Below are 9702 nucleotides of genomic sequence, written 5' to 3'. Positions count from 1 at the left end.
TAGGTATGCTTATATTTGGAAGAAATTATAAGTTGCTGCGGAAATATAGATAAGAACTGTAACATAGGACACGCGTAGTACAGTAACATTTGTCACCTGGTGGAAATTGAGCTGATTAAATCCCGATATCTCTGTCCCCTGGCAAACCATCCACAACGACAGGAAAACATTTTTCACGCAGCTGCTCCTCCAATGGAGTTAAGATTAGAGCTTGTGCTGGCGGCCCGCCTCCAGTGGCAGAAGCATGCATCCGTTGTGCTTGGATTTTTTTCATTAAATTGGCCTTGATATTATCAAATTTCTTCCGACAATTCGTGCGGTCCCTGACATGATTCCCACACGCAGCCACAGCCAATGTTATTTGTTGCCACATTTCTGCTTTTGAGGCTGAACTTGTCCGCCCTTGAAATACATAAAAAATATATGACCTTACAAATTAATAGAAACACGAACATTGTACAAAATGATACCTGTTCCAAGACATACCAAACATGCTGGTTTAGGTTGAATATGTGTAGCACATGAGCATTTACGTGGAAACATACAAATCTAAGGAAGCTTGCATGATTATTGTATGAACTTTAGCAAACTTTTTTGACTGATTGTTATGGTCGTTATAAAGCATGAAGGATTATGTGTGTAACACTTAACTTTAATTGATAGATATTAGAGATTAATAGTTTGATATTAACACATGTCACATGAGATAGGATAAAATGTCTTTGAACAATCAATGCAAAGATTGACTTACCTAATAAATGCCTATACAGAGAGTCATAGTGCTCCAAAATCCCTGTGACAAGATCTCTGTTTTCCTCATCATTGAAACGAGGATTACGTGGCCGCTCCACACATTTCTTCCGACCACGTGCAGCCACAGAGCTTGGCTGCTGCTGACTGGACTCTCCTTCTTCCAATGGAAGAGACTCCAAAAGCAGCCCACCACCAACCACCCCACCACCAGACACCCCAGCAGCACCAGCAACAGACACCCCAGCAGCAACAGACACCCCACCAGCACCAGCAACAGACACCCCAGCAGCACCAACAACAGACACCCCAGCAGCACCAGCAACAGACACCCCAGCAGCACCAGCAACAGAGCCACCAGCAGCACTCGCACTCACAGCAACACCACTCGCACTCCCAGCAACACCAGTCGCACTCGCAGCAACAGCACTCCCCTGAATCCTATGTTCACTCAGACACATACTCACATGACTACCAGTACCACTCACACCAGCATCACTCTTCCCATGCCTTTCGGCCATACCTATAGCACTCACAAAGAACAGAATTTTTTTTTAAACACAATCGCACTGAACACTTACAAACTGAAAACAAGACAAAGATGTTAACAAACACAGGACAAACCTCTCACAATACACAACAACTCTCTCTGTCAATATGAAATATGTAAATCGCCCAGCTCTGTGTGTCTCTCTCTCTCTCTCTCTCCCAACAACACAGAGAATGAATAAAAATACACGCTGCCTTTAAATGGGCCGCTCAATCAAAAACATGGTTGCTTCGGCAGATTCAGCAAGAAGTTTCATTGGCGAACCTAACACCACCTCGCCATGCACGCCGATACACCTGTGTGTGATCGGCAAATCATCGCCAGAGTGAGAACAAATGTTTTCGGCTTGATTCGGAAGGAATTAGGCACTTATTGCATACGGCGAGGGAAAATCGGCACAATCATGCCGATAAGGAACACTTGGCGAGAGGACTTTTTCGGCGCTTACTGCATAGAGCCCAAAGTGTCTGCCTGGCCACAGACAGCTTTCTTTTAGCCCAGGACTAGAGTTTCCACATCCCCCACCCCCAGTGTCGACGACGTTGCTAGAAACCCCCTTCTTTCTCCCTGCCTCACTCCCCTCTCTTACTTCCCACCTCTCTACCTCAATTCTCCATCACGCCCCCACCTCTTTCTCTCCTTCATGTCCCTGACCTTTGGCCATGCCCACCTTCCAGTGCCAGCCAGCCGGGCCCCCCCCGCCGCTGCCGAGCCCGGAATAGTTGTCCAATTTCACCCCCTGTCGACGACCCTTAGTGTCAGACATATAATAGACATGGCACTACCCTTAGTTCACCTAGGGTACCCCATTCAAGGCAAAATCCATTCCATTGTCTACATGGTCACGGTTGTTATGACCCAGCTAAGTGCTACATATCTAGCACCCACCATCATAATCCTAATAATGACTCTATACTTTTACATTTTTCCCATTTGATTTTGATAAATGATTCCCTTTATATTAGAAATAAGGCTGATCTTTAGATTAAATAAGTCACCGGTACACACAGAAGAATTCCACCAGAATAAATAGGGAACTTTGTTAGATTAGTCATTGCTCTGGCAGAAAAATATTGATGAATTCTGGCCAGAATCAACTCTCTTTATCTCTCTTCTAAACTAAATAGACATAAAATAAATGAATAAGATTGATACAAGAGCATTTGTTTAGTCACTGACTTTGCAAAGGATTTCAACAAATTTCAAAGGCAAAGTCCAAAATTGCAAGCTGCTTCATATATTAAGTTGAAAGAGGGAAAACGCATTAACACACAATGAGGGCTATTCATCAACATCTCCCAAAGACAAAACTGGGGCACAAAATAGCACAGGAATCACCAAAAGGAAATATTCAATTGCTTTTAATAATAATTATACTTCCCTGATTTTCTTTACAAAAGGTACCAATATGCAATATTTTAACTATTACATAGTTACATACTGTAGTAGATGAGGTTGAAAAAAGACATGCATTCATCAAATTCAACCTATGATAAATTTAGACGACAGATACTTTGGGCCTCATGCAGAGAGCAGCGCTATTTAAAATTGGAGAGGGGAATAAAAAGTAACTGTAATGGAGAGTTTTTTTCTCCATATGCAGAAAACTGCATTTAGAATCCTTTCTGCATATGGAGAGTTTCAACCAGCGATATGAGCGCTGTTGAAACTAGTGGGGAAAAAATCGGGTTTTTTTTTTTTTCTCCCCCACCGGCCGCCGAGCACCAGCTTCTTGCTGGCGAAGGAAAATGTTGAAAATCGCGTGGCTGTTCGCGGCTCTCTGAATACGGCCGTTTTCAACACTGGAGAGATTTATGTTCTCTCCAGCCGCGCGGCGAGTTTCAGAGAAAAAAAAAATGGCGCTTTTTTAAAAACTCGCCATTTTCTGCCTTTCTAAAGGCAGATTTCGCCAATACATGCCGCTTTCCCTGTTAGCGCTGCTCTCTGCATGAGGCCCTTTATCCTATATCTATATCTATACTTACAGTATATTGATCCGGAGGAAGGCAAACAAAAAACCCCAGAGTCATATCATCTAATGATATCTCATAAGGGGAAAAATAAATTCCTTCCTGACACCAAGAATTGGCAATCAGATTACTCCCTGGATCAACATCCTTCCCATGTTTACTTATTTGGTTTATCCCTGTATACCTTTCCTTTCTATAATGAATAGACATTTCATAGGAAATTAATTGCACATTTTAACTGCCCTTGCTGTAAAAAACCCCTTACCTTTTGTTGCTGGTGAAATCTCCTTTCCTACAACCTTAAGGGATGACCCCGAGTCTGTTGTACTGCCCTTGGGATGAATAGTTCTTTTGAAAGCTTGTTGTACTGTTCCTGAATATATTTGTATATAGTTATCATATCCCCTCTTTTTTAATGTAAATAAATCTAATTTAGCTAGACTTTTCTCATGAATTACATTATCCATCCCCTTTATTAATTTGGTGTCTCTTCTCTGCACTCTCTCTAGTTCCATAATGTCTTTTCTAAGGAGTAGTGCCCCAAATTCTACTCCATATTCAAGGTATGATCTTACTAATACTTTACAAAAGGCCATAATTATGTTTACTTCCCTTCCATTCATTGCCTGGTTAATACAAGTTAAGATCTCGTTTGCCTTTGCAGCTACTGTACAGCATGACTTTGGGCACTATTGCTAAGCCTGCTGTCCTCCTAAATACTTCTCCATCAAGGATTCTCCTAATTTATCCGCATTTAATTTGTAAGTCGCCTGTTTATTCTTGTTCCCAAATGCATAACCTTACATTTATCTGTATTAAACCTCATCAGTCATTTAGCTGCCCAAGTTTCCAGTCTCTCCAAATCCTTCTGGAGAAAAATTACACCCTGCTCTGATTCTATTACCTTACATAATTAGGCCGTGCCTATAGTGCCCTAGTTGGCGACGACGACACGGCGGGTGACATCACCCGTCTCCGTCGCCACTGGCGAAAGTTATGTTTCCCTGGGCGGCGAGGTTGCGGGATTCTGGCAATTTGATTTGTTCAAGGGTCATCACGTGACGCGACGGTCCTTGAAAAATCTAATTTTGCCGGGTTCAGGTTTTCGCGACAGCGACGCATATATCCATGCTGTCTGTTACTAATAATTTTGTTTTCCATTAGGTATTCCTGAATATTACTCAATATTAAACCTTCAAGTAGCTTCCCCACTATTGAAGTCAGGCTTACAAGTCTGTAATTCCCTGGTCGTGATCTAGCTCCCTTTTTAAATAAAGGCACCACATCTGCTTTACGCCTATTTTGTGTTACTGAGCCTGTGGAAATGAGTCCTTGAATATTAAATGTTATGGTTTGGCTATTACTGAAGTTAACTCCTTAAAAACTCTTGGATGTTCATCAAGGCCATGATATTATAAATATTATAAATATCAGTGTCATATATTCAATATGATACTTTAGTTGGCTGCACTTTTAAAAATGCATTTCCTCCTAGGACCAAAAGGATCCAATGGCAGTGTTATCTTTAAAAAGTATCAAATCTGTGTGGTTGCTTTCTTTTTTTTATTGACTTAGTTACAAGCAAGGATCCAATAATGTGATCTTTTTTATTTATTTTATTCATAGAGCTAAAGGTGTAAAAAAGAGACCGTACAATACCAAAGCATACCAGAGAATAAAATACATATCCAATGGCATGGATTTCTCCCTTACAAAATATAAATAGAACAATCAGCTTATCTGGCAGTATAAGATCCCAACTGTTTACATGAATAATATAAGTGAAAAATGAATATGAATGAATACAACTCCAGTGGTATGCTACTCCAGTATAAGACTTTCCAAAAGAGCCTTATAGGGCTACATGAACAAGAAACAGGGTGTAAATCCACCCAGAGAAATGTATGGAGATAAATACAGAGAAAATACAAATAGTGCAATAGTGTAATACAATAATGCCTTCTAGGATAACATATAGTTAGTACACTCACAAGGGTCTCAGGATTTTCAGTGTTTATGAGAGTGACCCTTTTCCGTAGGTCTAGATAGATGCAAAGACTTCCATATTCACCCGAAGAATAAGAGTAAAATACATAGTGTAAATTGATTTTATTAACAAAAGATTAAATATTACAGTTAAAAACGCACACAAAAATGTGGGTATCGGACATGTAGGACACTCAGGAGAGGTCCAAAAGAGATCAGCAAGGTGCTGGAACAGTAGTGCGAGTGTGCTGTGATGTGGAGCCTCTCCACCTGCAGCAACAACCCCTGAGGAAGCTACCAGGAGTAGTGAAACACGTAGGGCGGCAGTAGAGGTGACCTATTGAAGGGACATGCCCAGTTGACACTCTGCATTCCCATTTTTGTGTTTGCGCAGACCACATGCCCTTCTGGAGAGTTGCTGCAGCTAGAGAGGATCCAGATCATAGCAGACCAGCAGTATTGTTCCAGCAACTAGCTGATCTCTTTTTGACCCCTTGCTACAATGTCCTGATAAATAAACCTTTTGTATTTTCCTAATTTTGATCAGAGTGCTTGTTTTGGAATATCTTCCTCTATGTGTTAGTTTATATATTTTTTCGCTTAGCACCGCCACATTACTATATTAGTTATACTCTGTGGTTTTATGATCTTTATCTATTGTAAGTGATTTTTTGAAGTGGTTATTTGTGTGTATATATATATATTTTTTGATTATATATATATATATATATATATATATATATATATATATTTATATATATATATATATATATATATATATATATATATATATAAATAATCAAAAAATAAATAGATGATACCGTTCTGTGGCTAACGAAATGCTTTTATTTGTGCGAGCTTTACAGATACACTGATCTCTTCTTCCGGCGATGTTACAATGAATGAAGCAAGGATTACTTAAAAACAGTGTCTCTTGGAATGTTATCTGTGCTGGTCCTTCCCCCGTGTGGATGAGATTTATGGCTGGAGGTGTCAAAGGGTAACTGAAAGCAAGTGAAGAAAGAGTGTGTATGTGTATCAGTGTGAATAAAAATGAATGGAGAGCCCATTCACAGTATAAACTGTGCTCTACACAAGGTGTGTGTGGAGTGAGAGGGGATATAAATGGTGTGGGTGGGTGTGGAAATGTGAGAGTTTGTAGCACAACTAAAAGTGTGTGTGGATACTATGTGGTCCCTATTGGTGTATAGGGATGGAAAAATAAGGAGTATTAGTATGTGTGAGAGACAGCTGTGTGTGCATACATATAGCACAGTATGTACATACATGGCCTTTAGCGCTCATGGGGAGAGAGTTCGCTAGTGTCAGTAATGACTCATAAAATTTCGATCTCTGTTTAGGCCACTGCTAAGTGTCCCGAACAGTTGCATAAATTTGTATTCATGCAACCGTCTCTCTTTCGGGGTTTTAAGATTACCTTTGATTATGGCAACCCTCAGATCGTTCATCTTATGGCCAGAGTCAGAGAAATGTTCGCCAACAGGACTGTCTCTTGTTCCGCGTGTGATGCTGTGGCGATGCAGGTTCATTCTCTTGTTTAGCCCCTGTCCTGTCTCACCTATGTAGTAGCAGCCCCCTGGGCATTTCATGCACATGATGAGGTACATGACATTGCTGGAGGAACAGGTGAACCCTCCTCTGATTTTGTATTCCCGATTCTTGTGTGGTATTTGTATTGTGTCCGCTGTGTAGAGCATTGCGCAGGTTTTGCATCTTGGGTCCTGGCATGGTTTTGTCCAGCATTCAGTTGTACTGCTGAATACTTTACTCCTCACCATAATATTCTTGAGATTATGGGGTTGTCTGTATGATAATAAGGGTGCTTCAGGGAAGACCTGTTGCAGTCTTGAATCTTCCTGGAGGATGGGTTGTAGTTTCCTGGCGATCTTGCATAGGGCTCCTAGGTGTGGGTTATATGTGACCACCAAAGGTACCCTGTCGCTTGTCTCCTTCTGTTTGTATTCAAGGAGATCACTTCTTGGTATTCTGGTGGCTTTGTGAATTTGCTGGTCTACAATTCTGTGGTTATATCCACGGTTTATAAAGTCTGATCTCAAGGCTTTAATCCGCTGGTCTATGTCTGCTGTGTCGGAGCATATCCGGTTGTATCGTATGGCTTGACTGTAGATGGTTGCATGTTTGATGTGTGTCGGGTGGAAGCTGTTGTCCCTCAAATAGCTAGCTCTGTCTGTAGGTTTGCGGTATACAGAAGTCTGTAGTTGGTTGTTCTTTATAGTAATGGTGGTGTCTAGAAATGTACTTCATCCGGGGAATGGGTGAGTTTGAGGTTGATGGTCGGGTGGAAAGTATTGAAGTTGTCATAGAACTGTAGGAGGTCCTGTTCGCCAGAGGTCCAAATCAGGAGGATGTCATCGATGTAGCGAAGGTAAGTAAGGGGTTTCAAGTGACAGGTGGACAGAAAGTCACTTTCCAGTTTTGTGCAGAACAGATTGGCATACTGTGGCGCCATCCGAGTACCCATAGCGGTCCCGGTTGTCATGGGACAAAACCATGCCAGGACCCAAGATGCAAAACCTGCGCAATGCTCTACACAGCGGACACAATACAAATACCACACAAGAATCGGGAATACAAAATCAGAGGAGGGTTCACCTGTTCCTCCAGCAATGTCGTGTACCTCATCATGTGCATGAAATGCCCAGGGGGCTGCTACTACATAGGTGAGACAGGACAGGGGCTAAACAAGAGAATGAACCTGCATCGCCACAGCATCACACGCGGAACAAGAGACAGTCCTGTTGGCGAACATTTCTCTGACTCTGGCCATAAGATGAACGATCTGAGGGTTGCCATACTCAAAGGTAATCTTAAAACCCCGAAAGAGAGACGGTTGCATGAATACAAATTTATGCAACTGTTCGGGACACTTAGCAGTGGCCTAAACAGAGATCGAAATTTTATGAGTCATTACTGACACTAGCGAACTCTCTCCCCATGAGCGCTAAAGGCCATGTATGTACATACTGTGCTATATGTATGCACACACAGCTGTCTCTCACACATACTAATACTCCTTATTTTTCCATCCCTATACACCAATAGGGACCACATAGTATCCACACACACTTTTAGTTGTGCTACAAACTCTCACATTTCCACACCCACCCACACCATTTATATCCCCTCTCACCCCACACACACCTTGTGTAGAGCACAGTTTATACTGTGGGCTCTCCATTCATTTTTATTCACACTGATACACATACACACTCTTTCTTCACTTGCTTTCAGTTACCCTTTGACACCTCCAGCCATAAATCTCATCCACACGGGGGAAGGACCAGCACAGATAACATTCCAAGAGACACTGTTTTTAAGTTTACCTTTTGCTTCATTCATTGTAACATCGCCGGAAGAAGAGATCAGTGTATCTGTAAAGCTCGCACAAATAAAAGCATTTCGTTAGCCACAGAACGGTATCATCTATTTATTTTTTGATTTTTGAAGCTCGGCTAACACGGTACTGATACCTCTACATGAAAAAAAAAATATATATATATATATAATGATGCACTAAATGGCACACATATAGCATTTTACATATTTTAGTGTTATTAATAACACCAGTGTTTTTATTGATTTGTAAGCGTTAGCGCAGATTTTTTGTCTCTGTTTTCTTGTTAGCAAGTTAGTTTGAAAAAACTGAAAGCTACAGGGTAGTGATTTGACTTCCTCTAGCACCTCCTTTCTGTGTGTGCTATAATTATTGTTTCACAGACAAAACTCCCTTCTCTTCTTCAGTTCTATGACATAGGTCCCTATTCAATGTGTGAAGCCATCTCCGCCCTACTGGAGAACAGCGTCTATTTAAATGAATGAGACTACAATATTCTCTAGTACAGTAAAGACAGCTTCACAATATATTGAATAGGGGCCACAAAACGAGGTGAGCAAAGGTGGAGGAAATGTTTCAATGATATGCATTCTTTTTTTAGGATTCACACTAAAAATAAAAAGCCTATTTTAAACAAAATGGGAAATCTGAACCTTTTTTTTAAATCTCCTTGGAAAAGGGCAAACTATTTAAATTGTACCTAAAATAAACACATTCTTTTGCAGCACTATAGAGGATTGGGTTAAATGTATTGAACTAGTTGCAGCATAACCACCTATTATCTTCTGGGCAGGGACACCTTTCCCTATTGTTTGAAGCTCTTATTCCCATTATGTGTTATAATATTATGCCACGTATTGTGAAGAGCTATGTAGCTGGATGGCGCTATATAAATAAAGATATACGTACATACATAACCAAAATAGCACTTGTATTTTGGAAATTGATGAAAAATTAGATGATTGCTATATATACATTGCTCAAGCTAGTGGAGTATTTCGAATATCCTAAAGACTGTTGCACCTTAGATATCATAAAGCTTTAGCAATGTTCTTTCTGGTGAATAAACT

Source organism: Ascaphus truei, chromosome 3 (assembly GCF_040206685.1).
Source record: "Ascaphus truei isolate aAscTru1 chromosome 3, aAscTru1.hap1, whole genome shotgun sequence".
NCBI classification, from domain to species: Eukaryota; Metazoa; Chordata; class Amphibia; order Anura; family Ascaphidae; genus Ascaphus; species Ascaphus truei.
This window is presented reverse-complemented; position numbering follows the sequence as displayed.